General features: G+C 34.5%; 1 pseudogene; it reads right to left on the bottom strand.

The window, feature by feature from the left end:
• Positions 1–807: 807 nt before the first annotated feature.
• Positions 808–3,764, bottom strand: LOC113911096 (annotated as a pseudogene).
• Positions 3,765–24,116: the final 20,352 nt, after the last annotated feature.

Here is a 24,116-nt window from a genome sequence, read left to right as displayed (position 1 = left end):
AATATTTTTTAATTTTTTTTAAAGATTTATTTATTTGACAGAAGAGAGAGAGCATGAGAGAGCACAAGCACGGGGAGCGGCAGAGGGAGAGGGAGAAGTAGGCTCCCCCTGCTGAGCAGGGAGCCCAATGCAGAGCTAGATCCCAGGACCCTGAGATCATGACCTGGGCTGAAGGCAGACGCTTAACCAACTGAGCCACCCAGGCGCCCCAATGCTCAAACTAATTAGAAAGCTGTTCTAGGAATAGAGATGGGTGGGGGTTGGGTGGGGGAGTGGCAGGGAAGACAGAAGAATACATTGAATAGACATGTATTTTGGAAGAAAAACTAGAATTGTTTATTGAGCAATTATAATTTAGAAAGAAAGTAATTAAGAATGATTTCTGTCTTGAGCAAATGATGGTGCCAGTATAAAAATGGAGAATATTTTACAGGTGGACAAGGAAATCAGTTGATCTGGTTGGTTTGTTTTTTTGTGTGTTTTGTTTTGTTTTGCTGTTTTTTTTTTAATAGAGGTCTTTCACTGTATCTTATTTAAGATTTCATTTATTTATTTGACAGAGAGAGACACAGCGAGAGAGGGAACACAAGCAGAGGGAGTGCGAGAGGGAGAAGCAGGCTTCCTGCTGAGCAAGGAGCCGGACATAGCAACTCCATCCCAGGACCCTGGGATCATGACCTGAGCAGAAGGCAGACACTTAACGACTGAGCCACCCAGGCACCCCTCACTGTATCTTTAAAATATCACAAGTAGGTCCTAGGAATCATCCAGCATTTTGTTTTTTCTATATTGGACAACTCTTAAACCTTATTCATCAGTCTGTTGAACTTTTCCTTTTTGGGAGGTATAGATAGGATCCAAATTTCTTCTAATAGCCTTGTTTGTAACTGTTGTGTCTTGCTGAACCAAAGCAGCTGAATTTGATTCAAGTTCAATGTCATTTTCTTCAAGAATCAATTCATCTTTCTGGACTTGAAAGACTGAATAAGTGATGCCCCACTTCATCTGAACCCTGTGAGTGTGTATTTTTCAACCAAGGAATTTCTAATTTTTAACAAAAGGTCCATTCTAAATAACAGGGTTGATGGGAAGTGGCATAAATCTTGTCCCATAACAGAAACCCACAGTGATGCCCTTAATCATGTTCCATACATGACTAGAGATAGTGTGAACGGTAGCCAGGTCCTTTCTCTTTCCCCGCCATTTGTCAAAATGTAGCCTCTTTTCATTCCAAGGAGACTGACTTCTACATTGATACAATGGAAGTCCTTCAGCAGAGTTCCTCCTTGGTCCTTGAAAATAACCCTGTGTCCTTTCAGACTGATGTTGACATTTCCTGGAATGTTGACAGTCTGCTGAGAATGTTCTTCATCTCACAGTAGATGTGGAAAAAATCTCAAATCATCTGTTTTTAATGTATTATGTTCAAATTACTCTAGGGAGATATCCAAAACACAGCTGAATATGTGTGACTGAAGCTCAGAGAAGAGATCTGGACTGAAGATACGAATTCAGTAGTCATCAGCATGTAGGCAAATATTATTTATGGTCATGGAACCAGTTAAGTTCATTTAAGTGCTAGCTGCTAGAGGCCAAGGCTAAGTAACATGTGTGGAGAAAACCTAAAAAGGTCTTTTGAGGCTAAACCTGAAACTTGAAACCATTTTTGCTAAAGAAATCATCAGAGAGGAGTGATCCACAATAAATTTGGGTTTTGTTTCCTGATTCACCTACACCTAAAATTCATTCTATTTAGTTATTCTACTCTATTCATTCTATCTAGTTATATAAGGTCTCCTGCATCATTCAAAGAAGTTCACATAATTCTATCAATTTATATACTATTTTCAAAGAATGAATTACCATGTTGCAGATATTGGTGATTTACACGAAGACTTCATTGGAACACTTAAATTTACAAATGACAAAGAGCTGGCTAATGAATGTGTTGACAAAGGTATATAGCTCAGGTGTTGAATGACAGAAAGAAACTTTCATAAAAACTCAGTAGGTCAAAGTGATGACCTGGAACATTAGAAAGAAATGAAATTAGTCTATATAAGAAGTTACATATAGCAGTTGAAATAATTACTCAAGTAGAAGATAGAGGAAACTTATCTCTGTAATCGCTTTTATTTAAAAAAAATAAAGGCTAAATTTCAATTAACTCTGTGATGCAGGTACTTAAAATGCAAATTTAAGCTGTGTGGTAATCAGCTTAAAATCAGATAGACCTGAGGTATAATCCAGGCCATCACTTCCTAGTACTGTGACTTTGGAATCTTAATATCTATACAACTTGTAAAACTGTGATGATGATAGTCTAGAACATAAAGAGTCGCAGTCTTCTTTTCCCACAAATATTGTTTGATGGGATTTTTTTCATGTTATTAAACATATTAGAAAATTATTTTAATGGTTGTACCACAGTCCATTTACTGAAATTTCAAACGATTATTTATCTCACTATTATCCTCTAGTTGGCTATTTAGAATATTTTCATTTTACAATATTGTTATAATTTATGTTTGTTGTGAATCTTAGCCCTTTAGCTTGTTGACCTTGCTTCCTGTGCAAAAGAAAGAAAGAAAGAAAGAAAGAAAGAAAGAAAGAGAGAGAGAGGAAGGAAGGAAGAAAAAAGAAAGAAAAGAAAGAAAGAAAGAAAAGAAGCAATCAGAAGAGAAAGTCCCAAACTGCTATAATCTTATCTCTTCACCTATTTTTATCTGTGCTTACACACTCTGCCTTCCCTTCTGTTACTCTGAATGAACAACCTGTGCTTTCATTGAAGGACATCCCTTCACTGTACACCTGCTCAAACACATCACTCCAGAAATTTTTCTTTCTCTCGGATATTATTATTTTCCCTCTTGACTAAATTATCCCAAGAAAATATAAACATTCTGCTATTTCTCCCATCTTAAAAAAATGGGGGAAAAAAGCAATCCTCAATACGACATCCTTCTGCTACCTCATCTGCTCTCGCATAGAGGAAAGCTTCTAAACATCTCCTTTATAAGCTGTTCTTAGTTCCTTTCTTCCCAGTCTCTCTTGAATGCAGTCCAATCAGTATTTCACTGCATACGCCACCAAAACTTCCCTCAAGGTTATCACTATCTCCACATTGTTCAAAGCCAATAATAAATTCTCTATCCTCAGCTTATCTGAACGACCAGCAGTATTAATATGGCTGATGATGGTCTCCTTGATATACACTTCACTGATCATCAGGATTTATGTGTTCTCCTTTCTCTCCCCATTTTACTAGCTGCTCCTTCTCATTCCACTTTTAGTTTAAAATACCACCATGACCTCCCCAAAAACCTAGAAAGGCCCAAGCCTCAGTTCTAAGCTTAAAACTTCTTTCTTCTATACCACTACTGTCCTATGATCTCATCCATGAATTTTGTAAGCTGAAAACTTGTAAATTTATAACACCAGCTCAGACTTCTCTGCTGAACTCTAGATGTTTTACTGGCTACCAAACAGGGACAACTATTGTGATGTGTTAGCCATCCCAAAGACTAAACTCATGACCTGTACTGCCTAACCTCCAAACCTGTCCTTCCCACAATCTTTCAAAAAACAGTCTGTCCTTCCCATTGCCTAAACCAAAAAATAAGAAGTCATTCACGAGTACTTTTCTTCTCTTATACCTCTTCTCTTTCAGCACATTCTTTTGTTTCTATCTTCAAAATATTTGCAGTGTCTGAATATTTCTCATTATCTCTGCTACTTCTACCACCATTGATACAAGCCACCATTACCACTCACTTGGATTCTCACAATTACTTCTAATTCAGAAGTGTGCACTTTTCTCTGCAGAGCATTGAATAGTAAGGGTGCCTGGGTGGCTCAGTCGTTAAGCGTCTGCCTTCGGCTCAGGTCATGATCCCAGGGTCCTGCGATCGAGCCCCACATCGGGCTCCCTGCTCCGCGGGAAACCTGCTTCTCCCACTCCCACTCCCCCTGCTTGTGTTCCCTCTCTCCCTGTGTCTGTCAAATAAATAATTAAAATCTTAAAAAAAAAAACAGTAAGTGTTTTAGATACTGCAGGCCATCAGGTCCCCATTACAACTATGTAACTCTGCCACATTGTGAAAGCAGCCATCAACAATATGCAATTGAATGAATGTGGCTTTGTTTCAATAAAATGTTATTTACTAAAACAGGAAGTTGGCCAGATTTGATCTATGGGCTGTAGTTTGCTAACAACTATTCTGGTTCATCTCCCTGACCTCTCTTTCTTTCCTAGTATCTGTTTTCAACACAAGGGACACAGCAATGCTTTTGAAATGAAAACCATAGTACATGATGTGTCTACTTAAAACTGCTCCCACTCCCTATTTCACTCAAAATAAATCCAAAATTCTTAGTATTGCACACAGAGTTTTTAAGCAATATGTTCCTTCAATTTTGCTCCCTGTGATCCAGGCACATTGATTTTTCTGCTGGTCTTTGAAATTGCCATATTTATGAGGGCATCTTTCTTTTCTATTCCCTCTGTCCAGAGAACTTGATAGAACTCATATAACTGGAGAGCTCACTTTTCACCTTCCTCTGGTCCCTGGTCAAATGTCACATTTTCAGTGAAAATTTTCCCCCCTAAGAAATTATAATCACCATCATCCCAACATGCCCCATTCTCTTTTCCTGCTTAATTTTTGTTTTTCCATAGAAAATTTCACCACCACCAGTGGTGTGCAAAAAAGTTTAATTTTCTTATTTGCTTGCCCCTCATAATATTCCCTTAGAACACTGGGATATAACTGAGGATAGTTTTAGTATAACTGTTCCTTACTTTATCCCCAGAATCTACAACAGTTTCTGCTACAGGATTGAAGATTAGTAAGTAAATATTTGTTGAATGAGCACTGTAGATGAACACGGGAAGGGCAAAAGAAGGTTCTTGGCCTAGTTCCACAGAACAGAAATTATCTTATCACATGATAGAAGTTATTTAAGTCTTTTAATGTAATTTGCCAATTTTTGCCTCTATATTTTTTACGTGGAGTTTTGATGCCCTTTATCCCCACTCTGTCTCTATGGTGGTTAATTTTTTTTATGTCAATTTTATTAGATTAAGGGGTACACAGCTGGTAAAACATTACTTTTGGGTGTTTCTGTAAGGGAGCTTCCAGAAGAATGAAAGCATTTTGAATGGGTAAACTGAGTAAAGCAGATGGCCTCCCCACATGTGGGCAGACATCATGCAATCTGTGGAGGGCCTGCACAGGACAAAAAGTGGAGGAAGGGTGAATTTGTTCTCTCTTTGGTTGATCTGGAACATCAGTCTTCTCTTGCCCTTAAACATCAGAGCTCCTGGTTCTCAGGCTTTCAGACTCAATCACGGAATCCCATCAGTGGTTTTTCTGGTTCTCCAGCTTGAAGACAGCACACTCTGGGACTTTTGGCCTCCTTAACTGCATAAGCCAATTTCTATAATAATTCTCTTATCTCTCTCACTCTATCTCTATCTTCCTATCTATATCTACTATTAATTCTGCTTCTTTTGAGAACCTTGACTAGTACAGTCTCCAAAATGAAAATGACTATTTCTTTTTTTTTTCAAAGATTTATTTACTTATGCCAGAGAGAGAGAGAGAGAAAGAGAAAGAGACAGAGAGAGGAGGGGAAGAGGGAAAGGGACAGGAGAATCCTCAAGCAGACTCCCCACTGAGTGCGGGGCCGGACCCCAGGACCCCGAGATCATGACCTGAGCCGAAACTGAGTCAGATGCTCAACCAACTGAGCCACCCAGGTGCCCCGAAAGTGACTATTTCTTTAACAAACCTTCAGTATTACCCAACAGAGCCACATGCCCAGTCATATGCATACCATGTTCAATTCACATATTAATCCCCTATTTTCTATTATGCTCAAAATGAAATAGATAGGTCAAGTATTTTACTTAGGATCAAACTACTAGTGACTTCTTTGAAGCCTTCTATGAATTTATCTCTCTAAACTCTAATCATTATTGCTAAGCTGAGCATACTAATTCAGCTAGTAATTTAGTAACTAATTTAACTGGTAATGCCCAAGATCTCCCAGTTTCAGGTATAAAAAAACACACTGAATGAATGAATGTTTAGCAGTACAAGAACCAGGGCTTGGTTCTCTGTCTTGTGTCTTAGTTCACTCATGGTCTTCTCTCCACTACAGCATGCTTCCTTTATGGTGACTTCACAAACACTTGTCAAAGAGGCAGAAGGATCCCTAGACTTCAAGTTCAAAAGACAAACAAAAGCCCTACATACACTATTCACATTCTAACTGGACAACAGATAATTCATGAAATGAAAAGACTAATAAAAGCAAACCACAAAATTGCCTTTGCAAGGTTATTTTGAAAACGAATGCAGTAGTAAGTTAGTCACTGGCTGAAGTCTGAAAAACACTTGGACGGAAGAGAGAAGAGCTAAAGTAGATAAATCCCTTCCATGACTCCATGACCGTGTTAGGTTTTGATTCTTGAACCACTGGCATCAAGTATCACACAAGATGTTTGTTAAGAATTCAGAATTTGTGATCAGACCTCATCCCAACTTCTGAGTCACTGGATTTAACACCAAAATCTGAATTTTTAACTATTTCCCAGATTCTTATATACATTTTTGTTTTACAGTCAGAGCTTTGCTACTCAAAACGTGCTGCAGAACCAACAGCAAGGATATCACTTGGGAATGTGCTAGTGATGATGCATATTCTCAGGTCTCTCCTCAAATCTACTGCATCAGAGTCTGCATTTTAACAAGATTCCTGGGTGATTGGAATGCAAATTAAAGTTTAAGAAGCACTACTCTCAGGAGAGTATCTTCCTATAAGCAATGAAACATAAAGGAACTATGATTTCCCCTACTAGACAGTCTTTCTTTACACTTTCCCTTAATCGCCCTCCAATGTTCCGTTAGAGCACTACATGGAAAATGAGCCATTAATTTACATAGATGGAATTATGTAATACATAAAAACAGAATGGTAGAAGGGGAAAGGACCTTGGAGAGCATCTTGTTGAACTTCATTTTACAGATGCAGAAAATTAGACCCAGAGAGGTCATCTGGGTTCACAGAAATAACTGATGGCTAAGCCAGGAATACACACTTCAGGCCCCCTGCTTGTGCTATTCTGTCTACTTTAATTATATACCACTTCCTTCCAAAAGAATTTTACCCACAATTGGGATTTTACTAAAAATTTGGCATTTAACATATAGGTTTTTTTTTTCAAAGCAAAGTCAAATAGCATGTAAGAAATCCATTGTGTTAATCAAATGTGATCTCATCATTTTTTCTAAAAAGGGACTAATTACAAAAATGGACTAGACTCCTCTATAATCAAGAAGATTATTTTTTAATCTAATTCATTTTTAGGATAATTACTCAAAATCAATCACTGTCAGTTTATAACAATAATCAGAGAGGAATTAGAAAATATTGGTGATATTGCAGGGTTCAATTTCTTCCCAAGATAAGAAGATCAAATCAATCCAGCAACTGGGAATTGCATTACAACTATTTCTAAATGGAGTTTAGCTGCATCATATTACATTCTAGGCCCTTTGGTCTCCAGTGTTCAATTTTTTGTGTGTGGAAAAATATATGCACAGTGGATATAAGATGGTATTTTAGAACTAATTACAGCCCCTTTCAGTTTCCTAAAGGAGGCTTTCTTAGCACAAGCAAATGCCTTCCTTCCTTTCTTTCTTTGCTTTTTGTCTAGTCAAAAAGGAATGACAAGTAATTGAGTCTTGAATAATCCTCTTTTGAGCTGTGAAAGGGACAAATAAGAAAGGAATGTGCCAGTAAAGCAATAATACAGTGAATATACATATTAATGATGATATACTCCTACAGGATTTGTTTCTCAAATAAACAACTTAAGCTGTTCTGCCTCTCCACCCTAACATGAGTAAAATAATTTAGCATAGAGACATATGCATGAGTTCTAAATAAATATTATTGTTTTTATAACCCCCAAACCATAATATGAGCATTACCCCCATGTATTAAGAGCCAGATTTTTTTTTAAAAAATCTACTTAACTCCTTCAGAAGAGAAAGCATTGCATAATTCAAAATTTAAGTGTTTTTACTTAGAAATTGTGGAATCATGTCAGTCAGGACACAATTTTAAGAGAAGAACCCAAGTGAGCGGATTCAGGTTGTATATATGGAGAAACAAACTGTGCTGACATGGTCCATCTAACACTGTTTTTCTGGCGAAATGCTTCATTATATAAATATTTCTTCTTTGGGATGGCTACTTGCTGCTAAAACTGTTGTATCTCAGTGCTCACAGTGACCTTAAATGTCACAAGCAACAATGCAAGTACTGTGAGTTACTATGTATTTACAAGAGACAGATGATTCAGTTGGTCTAAAATGGTTTTAGATGAACTGATCTTGAGCAAGCATTAGACATCCATTTGGTAAATATTTTGGCCTTATCTAAGCTTCAGTTTCTTCTCTAAATTGGGGATATAAATATATATATTTTAAAGGTTCCTACAAGGGATTAATGTCATGTCAAAGGAAAGCAGGTACCTGACTGAAGTTTGACACTCAGTATTACTGATTTCCTTTATCCTTTGCACATACTGGTCTGGTGATTTCCTGTGTATCTCCTTAAAACCAGTACATACTATAGAATTTGGCAACATCCATTCAGTTGAAATCAAGTTACGTAACCAAGAGCAGACCAGCCCTGCAGTGGTAGTTGGGTAGTTGGCAATCAGGAGGATAGTACTTTTTGAATATTTGATTCCATTATAGTATCTCTATGTGTGCAAATACATTTGGAATTCAGGCTAAAGGATACCACAAGAAATTTGATTTTAGGAGTATCAATTGCAAGGAGTAAATGATTATCTTGACCAGGGATTTTTTATATGAAAGCAATGATCAGTTGCTTTCTCAGTGGTCATCAACAGTCTCAAATCAAAACCTGGTAAAAGTACATAAATAAAGGGAAATCCTCCAAGACTGAATTCAGCCATTTTTCTATTTCATCCACCTATATTTCACTTTTGAGCTAGGAGGATACAATATTCAATTGATGTTGTAGGGAAAAATAGGCTTTAGAATAATGATTCAGTCCAAGGTTCATGCTGGGAAATTTTGTAGCCTACAAAAATAGTGAAATATATTATTGAGATCTTTGGGAGTATGTTCTTAGGCTGTATAAGCACCATGAATTTAATTCAGTAAAACATTTTTCTTTTGCTAGACTTTTCTCTAGCAGAGAGAGTTTCAATAAGATGTACTTGAATTTTTAGTATACCACAAAAACAAAAGCATATGCTGTAGAATTAGAAATGGGGTTCTTAAAAAAACATAGCAATAGTCAAGTGAGTTTAGTATGCATGCCTGTGCTGCATTAGACACTTAGAAGCTTGAAAAATTAGCTATACTATAAATAGTGGTTTGATTGTACACATGGTTTGATTGTTCCACATGAACAGAAAATGATCTAATTCATACTAAGAGGTTAAAAAACAAAAACAAAAACAAACAAAAACATCCACTATCATGAAAGAGAGAACTTTTGGAAGATGGGAATTATATTAGTTTGTTAGGGCTGACATAACAAAATATTACATACTGGGGGGCTTAAACAACAGAAATTTATTTCTCACAACTTTGGAGTCTGGAAGTCCAAGATCCAAGTGTCAGCAGATTTAGTTTCTCCTGAGACCTCTCTTCCTGGCTTGCAGATGGGGAGTCTTCTTGGTGTGTCTTCACATGGTCTTTTCTATATGCATGCTCCTAGGATACCAGACATATTGGAATAAGGCCCTACCTTACTGCACTCATTTTTTTTCATTTTTATTGTTATGTTAATCACCATACATTACATCATTAGTTCTTGATGTAGTGTTCCATGATTCATTGTTTGTGCATAACACCCAGTGCTCCACGCAGAACGTGCCCTCTTTAATACCCATCACCAGGCTAACCCATCCCCCCACCCTCCTCCCCTCTAGAACCCTCAGTTTGTTTTTCAGAGTCCATCGTCTCTCATGGTTCGTCTCCCCCTCTCTGACTTACTCCCCTTCATTCTTCCCCTCCTGCTATCTTCTTTTTCTTTTTTCTTAACATATGTTGCATTATTTGTTTCAGAAGTACAGATCTGTGATTCAACAGTCTTGCACAATTCACAACGCTCGCCATAGCACATACCCTACCCAATGTCTATCACCCAGCCACCCCATCCCTCCCACCCCCACCTCTCCAGCAACACTCAGTTTGTTTCCTGAGATTAAGAATTCCTCATATCAGTGAGGTCATATGATACATGTCTTTCTCTGATTGACTTATTTCACTCAGTACTGCACTCATTTTAACTTAACAACCCTTTTGAAGATTCTGTCTCCAAATACAATTACATGGGTCAGGGCTACTAATATAACCTCATTTAACCTTAATTTTTTCCTAAAGTTTCTATCTCTAAATATGATTACAATCCGTGGTACTGAGGGTTGAAATTTCAACATACAAATTTAGGGGAATGCATAATTCAGCCCACAATAGGAATATCTTCATGTGGCCAGGAACTGGGTCCTGCTTTAATTTTACTGCTATAATACTGATTCCCTTTTATGAACACTGTCACTTATACAATACTTGGGTATTTTGTTACATATCTATCATTCTATCACTCTTGCACGTCTTTAGGTTGGCTATTGACAGGACATAAGATATTATATTTTTGTTGGACCTTCTAATTGGGACTAAAATTTCTGTAAAAATCTTTTATTTGTAACAGAATTAATAGCTGAGCATAAGACTAAACAATACATTTGGTATCCAAGTCTCCTTTAAAATTTTCATTGGAACATCTGCTAGGTTCAAACAATGTAGTAACTCTCTCTGTCTCTCTCTCTCTCTCTCTCTCTCTCTTTGAAATCAGAGGGTAAAATTAGAACTGCTTTTATAAAAAAGTAGTTGTTGTTATGTAAATATAGGATTTGAAAGTTTCTCAAAAAGAATCTTTAGTGGGTATTTCTGTATAGATTTAACTTCAAATAAATTGTAAGCCATATTTAGAATATAAAACTAATATAGAGAACAGTAAATTCATTCAATTCTCCATAATTCTGGAGCCCTAAAAGGTGAATTTCTCTAATTGTTTTTGCTACTAAGTATAGGCTTTAAAGAACCTTTCCAGTATTTGCTGCCTCCAGAGGAAGAGTAATTTGGATGTTAGATATAGGGAAAACTCCTTAAAATATTTGCATTATCTTAGCTGAGCAGAGCCATAAAGGTAGTGTCATATGGATTCATGGTATTTCTCGCACCATCACTGTGGTACGCTAGTTATAGCCTGACACTGTCTATGACCTTCTCTTATAGCATAATAGGGTGTGACAAGACACCATTTGTCTCTCTGGGTTTCCCTTCATGTAGATCAGTTTTCCATTCTCTCAAAGACAAGAAGGGAGTTCCTTTGAATTTTTCAAGGCTCACTGCAAAAATTCTGTTTCAATTCTGCTATGTTACCTACTACACTTCATTTTTAAATCTCTGTGTCACTCTTATCCTGTTAACAATATTTACTACTAAAAATTTTTAATAGGAGAAAAAGTCGCACTCCAAGAACAGATCGAACAACAGTAAAGTTCAAGTTTACATTTTATATGGAAAGATTTATAAAATTATCACAAATATTTTAAGAAAAATATTTCGTGCCACATATGACTTTGTAAATGTCTAATTTATTTTTTTGCCAGGGATCAGAGATATTTTCAAGGGTAAGAAAAATCATTTTATTCTCTTACTTGCAAGTAGTTATTTGGTTGCAAGCAATAGAAACCAAACGGAAAAAAAAATTTTGTAGGGTATTTTACAGTTTACAGAATTGAAGAAAGAGTTTAGTATTCAGTTCTAAGAAAGAACAGATAACAGGGAAGCTCCAGCGAGCTTAATCTCTTAGAAATTGAGTGCACAGAGGGTAGAAATGCTACGAAAATTGGAATTTGTTAGAGATTACCAGGTAATATTAAGATATTGCAAAGATTTATGGCAGAAGGATGAGAAAATAAATATCCTTTAACTGAAATGCTATAAAATAATCTATCGTTTAGATCATTGGAAGTACAAGATGGAAGATAAAGAGAAAATATTTTTCCTAGAGAAACTGTGCTAAAATAAGCACAGATCACCAAGATGGCTCAATGTTCTAAGATTTTCTTCCAAATTTCAAATCATACCGAATAGAAATAAAGCTTTGAAAAAGTTAGTGGCTAAAATGACTAACCCAGAGCTCTATCAGCATTTTTAAGAACTATGTTTTTATAAAAAAAAAGAAACCATTCAACAATGAGACAAAATACAAGAAACAACATTATTCTTGGCTTGGCTTATGCCATTAAGAACGTACCTTATTCTTTATAAAGCAAAAGATGTTGACTCAACCAACACTAATCTATTAATGTAGGAACATTGAAGTTAGCCAATTATTCAAGTCCATCTACATTCTCCCATTTTATTATATTTAACATTTATGTGATATTATCCAACTCCATATATAAAAGCATTTATGAAAGATATTACAAATAACATATTTTATTTGGAAGAAAAAGTACACAATGGGTGACTCTCAGGAGAAAAATAGAAAGATAGAATAAATGGGCCAAAATAATATAATTGAAAAAAAATTTGAAACAAAAGAGTTGAACTTAAAGAGCTTAAAAGTAAAAATTAAAACAAATCATATAAAATATGTTTTAAAAATATTTTCTTTAGCCTCTTCCATAATAACACTCAACTTCAGAATACAGTATAACAATACCTAAAAAATTCTGAAAGAAAGGATGGTAGCAAAAGAAATTTATATGTAGACAATTTGTCTTTCAAAAATACAACAACAAATAGGCATTTTCTAGCAAGCTTGGATACTGGGAATATAGCATATATGAAAATTATATTAGATGGTAAACTACATTAGACTAACAGATTAACCAAATTGAAAAATCCTAAAATAGAGATACTACGGTGAATATATTTTGGATATATGTAACTATAAAGCTAGTACTCAATAAAGGATGGAATTAAGGCTTTATAACTGCAAATAAGCAGCATGTACCTTGACAATTTAAAAAGTACAATTAAATAATATAATACAGAGATGAAGAAATAGAATTGAGATCATTTCCTCATCATTTTTGTCAAGAATTCATACACCTTAAAATTGAAATATAATATTACAAGAAACATACATAATGAACTCATAACCTTAAGGCTCTTCATATTTCTTTTATAAGTGGAGAAATTTTAATGTCATTTATTGTAAAGAAATATATATCAGAAATTTAACGATTGCTTCAGTTTGAACTTATTTTCCTTTTGTAAAGTATATCTTATTTAATGGTTTATATTAAAATCATGTATAACATAATGCCAGTTTTTAAAATTAGTTCTATCTATATGCCTTTATATTTTTATAGAGATAAGTCTGGATCAAAATTACTCAATTGTTAACAAAGGACAATATCTCAGATGCTTTCTGGGTGTCTTCTTTTCTTTTCCTTTTCTCCATTGCATTTTTTGGACTACTTTGACTTTTTTATAGTAGCTGTATATAATTTTAACAGAAGAGAAAATCTATCACTTTTTGAAAAAAGTGTACTCTGTATGATAATATATAGAAAGATGGAATATTTAAAATTTTAACTCATAACAATACAAACTGGAGGGAATAATTTTACCTATCTTGGAGTTGACATGAAAATTAACTGTAAAAACCTAGAACAGTTCCAAGCACATAGTAAGCATGTAGTATACATTAGCTACTCCTTCAACTAATCACATTTATACTAGTAGAGTTGTGATTTTTACTTAAATGAGAATTTTATAAACTATAATTTGCAAATACTGCTATTATATGTTTTTTCCTCCTAGAAAATGGAAATAACAATAACAACTGAAAGCATTATTATGAGGGTTAAAAGAACTCACTAGTTAGATGGAACTGCTGGATAGTTGTCTAGGCTACCTCTCCAATTGAGTCAGTCTCTTCACCACTTCATTGTACCCATCTATAATTAAATACCTGCTAGGGCTAAAGTATTGCACTAGGCACCCCAGACACAGTGGTGAACAAGACAGATCGCTCATAGACATTCAAGGTTTCTCATGAATAATTCCTCATAAATGGTAAATCCTATAAAATATAATTTCTAATATCCTGATTAACATATTCAATATTTTCAATGCTGATTGTAAAAGCATTTAAACATTTTAGCTATTTTTTCAAATTTTATTTTATGTTATGTTAATCACCATACATACTAATCATCATTAGTTTTTGATGTAGTGTTCCATGATTCACTGTTTGCATATAACACCCAGTGCTCCATTCAATACGTGCCCTCCTTAATACCCATCACCAGGCTAACGCATCCCCCCACCTCCCTCCCCTCTAGAACCCTCAGTTTGTTTCTCAGAGTCCATAGTCTCTCATGGTTCATCTGCCCCTCCGATTTCCACCCCTTCATTTTTCCCTTCCTACTATCTTTTTTTTTTTTTTTAACATGTAACGTATTGTTTCAGAGGTACAAGTCTGTGATTCAACAGTCTTACACAATTCACAACAGTAAGCTATTTTTTAATAAGCTCATTTGCATCCTTGTATAAATTAATTCTGACATAATTTTCAGTCATAATTTATTGAAAATTTCAGTAAGTTTTTAATATGTAATACTGATTCAAATGGGGTTTTGACCTAAATCCTCATATATCCCCTATCAATTCTTTCAGAAGACTATGAGGCCATGCTAAGGAAAAAGGAGTGGTAAGGTTAAGAGATCCTCATTGCCCAAAAACCAATGACTTTGCAAGAGAAACCACTGTTTGTTCTTACTAAAATTTAATTACTTTTTGACAAATTCTCTTAGTGTTCTGTAAATTAATAAATTATTTTAATTAAAGCAATGCATTTCTTTAGTAAAAAGACATTATAATATACTGGCTTTGAAAATAATAAATTACCAAATTTATAACATCAAGCACAAAAAATTCCAATAATGAACACATTCCCTAAAAATTATCTGTTTAATAAGGAGTACAAATCATTACCCAATATAGTCCTTTAAGGGCCAAATTTTAAATTATCTTTAAAATAGGTTATTCTTTAGATAAAAAGTTGAATACTTAAGCTAAATATTTGCAAACCTTCAAAACTGTATTTGTTATATTATATATATAATATAATATAAATATAACATATATATTATATATTATATAATAAATATAATATAAAATAATATAATAAAACATAATAAGAATATTATGTTTTAATGTTTAAGTGTTAAATACTTAATAATAATTTGCCAGCTTTATACTATACATGATTCACATAAATATTATATTACTAGCAATTTAGGGAAATGATGTTACTTTTTGTAATTACAATTCTCTACTATATATTTGAGTATTGAATATTATTGAGTATGCTTGTAAATATAAAATTTATAGATTAATTCTGAAATGTTATCCCAATAAAATAAGTTCACCCTTGAGAGGAACTGTATCAGAATGACAGCCTGGTTTTAGTCAAAATGTGACTCAAAGTCATTATGGAAAAGTGATATTCCCCTTGGTTAGCCAAGAAGGTGTTGAAATTGGGTAACCAATGAAAACTAAACTGCTATTAAATGAACAGAGAAGCAGGGACATGCAAAGTGAAAAGTGAAATGTTTTGTCACAAGAAGTACATAGTATTATAAGGAGTAAACCAGTAATAACAGTGCTAAGGGGAAGTCTTTATCAAAATGTTCCAGCTGAAAAAAGATGCAGCAACTAGAAAGGAAAGCAGGCCATACAAATTGCCTCTGAAGCAACTTTACTGCCTCCAGAAGGAAATGTTTTCACAGGTGTGGAATTTTTACCAAAAGTATAAAGTCCAGACTAGAAAAGTTTCAGCACTCTCAAATGCCTCCAGTGGGAACACACAAAAAAAGGTAAAGATTTTCTAAACATCAAATTCACAGCATACAACAACATCTTCAATAAACATACTAATATCTTATGATTACCACACATGTAATCTTTAGAATTTAACATGAATATTCAAAAAAGATTTTCCTCCAATAATGTTCAATAATCAAATTTATGTTAATTTTTTGTTACAAAATTACATAAAATACTAAGTGGTTAACATAAATTTGATTATGAGCAAATCAATCAATATTTTAAAAATTGTGTTAATTTGAAATCTATATCTATCAAAGTTTCCAGAAATACAAATATTAGTAAGTATTTAAAATCATTCCAATGACAATGTAGGTTTCTGTATACAATATTACCAAATTCCTTGCAGGTTGATAAGGCTGATGTTTGCCCTAGAGATTATAAACAGAACTAACAGGGAAATTTAAATATAAATTCTGAAGGTCAGAGGTAGTATGAGATACTAAGTGGTTTCACTAGTTGAACTCTATGAGAGAGTAAATATCTTCAGATAATGATTTAAATCATGCTTCAGAGCAGGCAGCTCAATGATTTAAATATCTAAAGTCAGCAGTTTTCCTGTCTATTTGTATTATCCAAAAAGACTTCTTCCTGCTCATAAAAGATCCTTGGAAAGTAGGTCTTATTGACCTTGAATGTCTTCTAAAACTGTACTATGATACTGGGCCCCATTACCATCATGAAAGGAAAAGTAACCTATCACATGTATTTTCTCCACAAGCATTTATTAAAAATGTACTACCTTACTATACCCCATGTATTAAGGAAGACAAAAAGGAAATTATAGTGAAAATGATAGATCTTCCTGCCCAATAGATATTTCAATCCAGTACATAATGGAGACTAATATATTTGAAAAACTCAAAGGAAGTCAGTGTAACTGGACTGTAATATTTAGAGAAGAGTAATGATAAATGAGGCTGGAGAAATATATCACATCCAAATCATTCATAGCTAAAAGAGCCATATTGAAGAGTTTGGTCTTTATCTTGAGAGAAAAAGGATGATATTAAAAGATACTCAACTGCACAGTGCCAAGATCAGATATGGGTATTTTAAAGGATCACTTTAGCTGCTATGCACAGAATATATTGAGTGATATTATTACAGTGATTAAGTAGAGACACAGTGGTAGATCTGGCTTGGAAAAAGTGTGGTGGGAATGAGAAAAGAGAGGGGTGGGCAGATTTGAGAGATATTTAGTGAATAAAATCAGTAGAAAGTGTTTATGAATTAGATGTGGGAAGTGGTGAAACGGCGGGTCAGGGAGGCGGCACTAAGAATAATGTCAAGGATTAAGGCTGGTAAGAGCGAACCAACACTGATGCCAAACAGTTGAGCGAAACACCTCATATCCTTTCATGTGTGGCTTCCATCCTCATTGCAACACAAAAAGGGATTTCTCAAAGGTCCTTAATGATATTCTGTCTACAGGGCGCCTCGGTGGCTCAATTGTTAAACGTCTGCTTTTTGCTCAGGTCCTGATCCCGGGATTCTGGGATCGAGTCCCGCATCAGGCTCCCCGCTCAGCGGTCCCACTCCCCCTGCTTGTGTTCCCTCTCTCGCTGTGTCTCTCTCTGTCAAGTAAATAAATAAAATCTTTACAAAAATAAAATAAAATGATATTCTGTCTCCAAAACCAGCAGTTATTTCTTGGCTTTCCTTCCTGGTGTTTTTGGTGGCTCTTAATAAGTTCCCTTGGTTTCTCATACTTCTTTGATTATTCCCGATATTGAGTTTTCTTGGAGGATTTATTGTTAGCCGAATTTTGGGCCCTGATTCCTGTTTTCATTGATAGTACCACTCACCCCCCTAAGGTTATATAGTCAAAACCTCAAACTCATTTTAACTCCTTTCTTTCACTCTCTTCCATCAAATTGGTTGAAAGTCCTATTGATTTTTACATCTAAAACACCCCCTCATTCATCTTACATTCTTCAATCTTACACCCCCATTCTACTTCACATACTTCCATTTCTATAGCACTTACTTCCTTACAGGTCCCACCAACTTCAAATCTGTCCTTCCCCATTTCAGTTTACATATTGCTGACAGATTAACTGAAGATAGCCCCTTAATTTCCCACTGTTGCTAAAAATAATTTGAATTGGGTTTCTATGATTTACAACCAAGAACCTAATATAGTAAGTTCTTTCCATTACGTTTCTTACAGTTAATTATTTCATTATTTGTTATTTATCTAATAAAATTATTATTTATAATTAATTTGTTCAACATTTGTCACTCCTGCTCAGTTAGAAACTCCATGCAGGCGAGGATCATATCTGCCTTGTTTACTGCTCCCCCCAGGTCCCAGCAGAAGGTCAAAATATATCAAAGATTAAATCAGTTTCCAATAAACATTAAAATACTTGAAAAATTACATTTAAAATTCTGTTATACTGAATACTTCAAATAATGGTGATGGCAAATTTTCTCTTACCTTTTTTTTTTTTGGTTATAGATTAGCCCAATATCCAATATAGAGACCAGAACCTAAAATAGAATGTCAAGCCTTGTTTAGATTTTCTGCCCAAACCAACTGCTTTGAGTCCCATTTTTAGTAAGGACAAGCAATCTCAAAATTATAGTCACAATTAAGCATTTAAAATTCCTCCAGAGCCTCACTGTTTACAGACAGAGCCTTATTTTAAAAAGAAATATATGTTTTAATACTTGTTTTGAAATGTCAGCAAAAAAATGTACAATCTCTGGTTCTGTTTTCCTTAAATATTTAGATACTTTGTTCTTCCAAATAGATCTATAACCAATTTTATCTTTTAGTGGTTGTCTAAATTCCATTTACATCAATAACGTTTTGTTTTGTTTTCAACTATCAAGGTGTTCTTCAATTATGTACATATTGGACTTGATTTTGTGTGTGTGTGTGTGTATTCTAGCAATGGAAATAAGTGTCATGCTGCATGTGATAGCATTTTCAGAGTTTATTTCACATAAACTAGGCCTGTACTTATGTCTATTGGGGGAAAAGAGAGCAGATGATTATTAAATATAGTCAACATAGATAATTCAGCAAAATCGCTGTGAAATTTGTCTGCTTACTTTTTTCATTTTCAATATAAAATCACAAATTCTTCATTTTTCTTCAAATGTATTTTCATAATACAACTTTTAAAATACGATTATTCTTTATGCTCTCTACCACCTGCTAGGACAAAACTATAGAACAAAAGCTTATTATCATCAAAATATAATGCCAGCATTAGTACCACTAGAATTTTACAACTTTTATAACACATAGCTGTTTATTTAAAATTGCAAGCAGGTTTTCTTTCCCTAAAAATAGATACAAATATCCTACAATGAAACATCAGTCAAGAAGATTCTGAACCTCAATGAAACACATCTGCAAAATTAAAAAAAAAATAGTTGTACACTACCTATATTTCTTTCCTTGGACTGTGCCGGAACAAAGTATCATGATCTTCAATGACTTAAAACAAGAGAAATTTATTTTCTCACAACTCTGGAAGCTTGAAGTCTCAAATCAAGATGTCACAGAGCCATGATCTCTCTGAAGATTCTGGGAGAGGGTTCTTCCTTGCCTCTTCCTAGTGATGCTCGAAATTCTTGGCACTCCTTGGTTTGCAGCTGCATCATTCCAATCCCTGCCTTGGTTGTCACATGGCCTTCTCTCCAAAATTCCCTTTCCTTAGAGAACACAAGTCTTCATGGAATTTAGGGCCCAACCTAATCCAGTACGGCTGTATGTTTAACTTGATTACATCTGTAAAACCCTATTCACAAATAAGGTCACATTCACAGGTTTGAAAGGACATGAATTTTTGGTTACACTATTTAATCCCAAATGCTATCTAAAGATACACAACTTAAGGTGTATGTTTTAATGTAAAATAATTGAAATAATACACTAAGTATATTCTGAAAAGTAATGGCTAGAGAATATGGTGGTTGAGTACAGGCAGCTCAGTGTGGTAGGTAAGTGTGGCTTCTGGAACCAAACTGGGTTTAAATCCTGTACCTGCCACTAGTTGTGTGACCTTGGGAAAATCATCTTTAGGTCTAACTTTCCTTATCTGTCAAATGGATATAGCGAAAGTACTTTCCTCATAAGGTTACTTTAAGTGTACAACGAACTGGTTGTAAAATCCGTAGAGCTGGAACACAGCTCTAGATAAAAGCTATCAATTGCTAGATCTAGCTATAGATCTGAAAACCCACAAGAACTTATTTTTGAAAAGCTTGTGTTGTGATAAAATTATATAACATAAAATTTGCCACTTTAACTGCCTTTAAGTCATTAGCTACATTCACAATTAATTACATTCACAATGTTGTGCAACTCCACTAATTCCAAAATGTTTACATCATCCCAAAAAGAAACTATGTAACCATTAAGCAGTAAATTCCCATTGCCTCCTTTTCCAAGTCTCAGCAACCTCTATTCTACTTTCTGTTTCTACGAATTTACCTATTCTAGATATTTCATAAAAGTAGAATCATATACACTTGTATGTGTCTGGCTTATTTCACTTAGCCTACTGTCTTCAAGGTTCATCTATGTTGTAGTATATATCAGAACTTCATTACTTTTTATGGCAATAATATTCCTTTGTATGTATATTCTACGTATCATTTATTCATTGATCTGTTGATGGACCCTTGGGTTGTTTACACTTTCTGTCTATTGTAAACAATGTTGTGCAAGTATCTCTTTGAGTCTGTTTTGCAATTCTCTCGGGTGTATCCTTAGGAGTGGAATTGCGAAGTTATATGGGTTTATTTCTAGACCCTCAGTTCTGTCTATACGTCTCTATATACGCAAGTAGGCATATATAGATATATGCCTGTACAACATTGTTTTGGTTACTGTAGCTTTGTAGTAAATTTTGAAATTGGGAAGTGTGATATTCCAACTTTGTTCTTTTAAATATTGCTTTTGTTCTTTGGAGCTCATTGCAATTCCATATGAATCTGAAAATCAGCTTCTCCATTTAGACAAAAAAAGTTTGTTCTTTATCTTAGATGAAAATTTTCAGTCTTTCATAATTGAGTGTGATGTTAGCTGTAGGTTTTCTATAAATGTTCTTTATCGTGTTGAGGAAATTTCCTTCTATTCCTAGTTTATTTAATGTTTTTATCATGAAGGGATATTGGACTACCTTATTAAGTGCCTTTTCTGCATCAGTTGAGATGATTTTTTTTCCCCCTTCATACTAGTAATGTGTTGTATTACACTGGCTGATTTTCTTATGTTGACCCACTCTTGCATTCCTGGGATAAATCCCACTTGGTCATGTATATAATCTTTAATATGCTACTGGATTTGGTTTGCTAGCAATCTGTTGAGGATTTTTGTATCTATATTTATAAAGCATATTGGTCTGTAATTTTCTTCTTATGATGTCTTTAACCGACTTGATAGCAAGGTAATGCTGGCCTCATAGAATGAATTAGGAAGTATTCCCTTCTTTTCTATTAAATATAGAAGTTCTGCAGAACTCATCAGTGAAACTCTCTGGTCCCTGGACTTTTATTTTGGGGGAAGCTTTTGATTACTAATTCAATCTCCTTACTTGTAGCTCTTAATGTTTAGATTTTCTTTTTCTTCTTGAGTCAGTTTATAGATTCAATTCATCAATTTAATTTGTTTCTAAGAATTTGTCCATTTCATCTAGGTTATCTAAGTGGTGACATATAAAACTCACAGAATTCTCTTACAGTCCTTTTATTTTTGGAAGGTCAGTAGAAATGTGCCTACTTTCATTCATGATTTTAGTTACTGGTATCTCACAAAAACTTTTGAAAAAAACTTAATGAACTAATGAAAAACATTTAGATTTCATATTGTCTGGTCCAGCAAATATTTATACAACTAAAAATGTATTCTATTATTCAGTAACATAAAAATATTTGAGGGCGCCTGGGTGGCTCAGTCATTAAGCTCAGGTCATGATCCCAGGGTCCTGGGATCGAGTCCCACATAGGGCTCCCTGCTCGGCAGGAAGCCTGCTTCTCCCTCTCCCACTCCCCCTGCTTGTGTTCCTGCTCTCGCTGTCTCTCTCTCTCTGTGTCAAATAAATAAATAAAATCTTTAAAAAAAATATTTGAGATTTTTACCCTACTATTTCTAAGAAAATCATTAGAAATTCATATATTTAGTGAAAAAGATATTTTTTTCAGAATTATTTAAAATACTAACTCTTACAAACCATCTAAATTTCCAGCTGTATATCTTAGGAGCAGAATAATACCCACCACCTTGCATGAAATATACAGACAACAAAAAAATGTAATATCATATTTAATATATTTATTAAAATAAAAATCCTCAAAATATAAATAGTTTAAAAGGACATAAAATGATGAATAAAGTATAAAGGTATCCCTAAGTTTTGAAAGATGCCACAGGACATGGATTTTTATTTCTGATTTTCCTTGGTCTAACTGTCTCAGAGAATTCTATACCATAGATGAGCTAAAGATCTGACTTCAAATTCTCTAGCTTATGGGAAAGAACTGAGTCAAATAAAAAATACTGAATTTTCAGAAGCCTGCATGTTATTCACAGTACTATGAATTAGCTAACCTATTCCAGCTTGTGCTTGCCTAATATGTATATCAGGCTATCAGGAGCACAATACATTCTCATGTTTTCAAAACTGTGTTTTTCTGTAAACTTGACAGGCCTTACATACTCTATTAAGAATTGTTTAAATTGAAAAAACAAAGAATTGTCTAAATTGAAATTGTTGATAGTGACTTAGTGGAAAGAGTATGACTTTGATTTTTGCTGATTTTTAAGTGACTTGAGATACTTAATTGTTGGCATTTTCAAATTTTACTATGCCCTGAGGCCTAATGGAATGTAGTGCAAATATAATAAATAGAAACATAAAATTATCTAATTATGTTACATATTTAGAAAAATGCAAAAATATGTTCTGCTGTCTAGATTGCATCAACGCCAGTGAAGCTTGCAATGATCCATCAGTGCTACTCCGCCTCAGGCCACAAAGCTCTGGGGTTTTATTCTCCATCTTGAAGAGAGATTAGGAATGCTTATTATCAGGCCACCCCTGCTCTGCTAAAGCAGTTCCATCCCTTACTTCTCAGGCACCCTCCCTACATAAGCAGATACCAAGTGCTTGCTATTTCCAAATTTAAAAGACCCAGAGAACTTGCTTGCAAGAATAATTTAGGCTTATTCTATTAACAAATTTGTTCTTAAAAATTTTTTTAAACCTATGAGGCCCAAGAATATACTATTAAAAATATTACTATTACTACTGCTGCTCTTAATACAATAAAAAAAGCAATCATCCCAAATAATAAAAAACAAAATAATTCTTCGTTTGTATGATAGATACTGCCACTACCAAGAAACCACCTGGTCTACTAGTTTTAAATTCCGGACCAAGACAAGACAAAGAATGAGCCAATAATAGCACCTTCCTTTAGGAAACACCAGCACTCATTATCTATCATTTGACAAAGCTCAGCAGCGGTTCCTATAAGCTCTTTAAACTGGAGGAAGTCTTGCCTTTCAGTTGAAGATATGCTGCCTTAACACAAGATCATGATTTCTTAATATGCTCATCAAAGCCCAAGGAGGAATGGCTTTAACTTTAACTTTTTTAAAAAAATGCAGTCCTAGAATTTTATGGTGAGCAGATGAGTCCAGGGATAGGGAGGGATTCCTAATGGAAGGGCACTGAGATGGTAGTGAAAACTGGTGCTATTATAGCATTCTAAATTCTTCCATTTCCCCTTGATGGAACTGCATTTAACATCAAAGAATGAGCTTTCCAAGCCAAGGCGATAGAGATCAAGTATAATCTAAGGCACTGGCATAAGTAAGGCCATTTCCTTACTTCAGTATTTTTTCCTCATTTGTTTGTTCTACTCACCCTCACAGAAATTTTACAAGGCTCACATGCAAAACCCTATTGTAAAGAACCAGTTGTATAAAGACCAAAATATTATCATAATGGTATTACTGGCCAGTCAGGTCTCCACTTGGGTGACTCGCTGGCAACTGTATCCTTTCTAACTGATATCCAACAGGTAAACAGTTGTTTAACCAACTGCTTAATGAATGGTTTCAAGTTACCCAAACTAAATAGTATCCATTCCATAGAATCATATGGATATGGACATATA

This window comes from Zalophus californianus, chromosome 12, assembly GCF_009762305.2.
Source record: "Zalophus californianus isolate mZalCal1 chromosome 12, mZalCal1.pri.v2, whole genome shotgun sequence".
NCBI lineage: Eukaryota > Metazoa > Chordata > Mammalia > Carnivora > Otariidae > Zalophus > Zalophus californianus.
The sequence above is the reverse complement of the archived record's forward strand: the minus strand, read 5'-3'. Positions and strand labels throughout refer to the sequence as shown.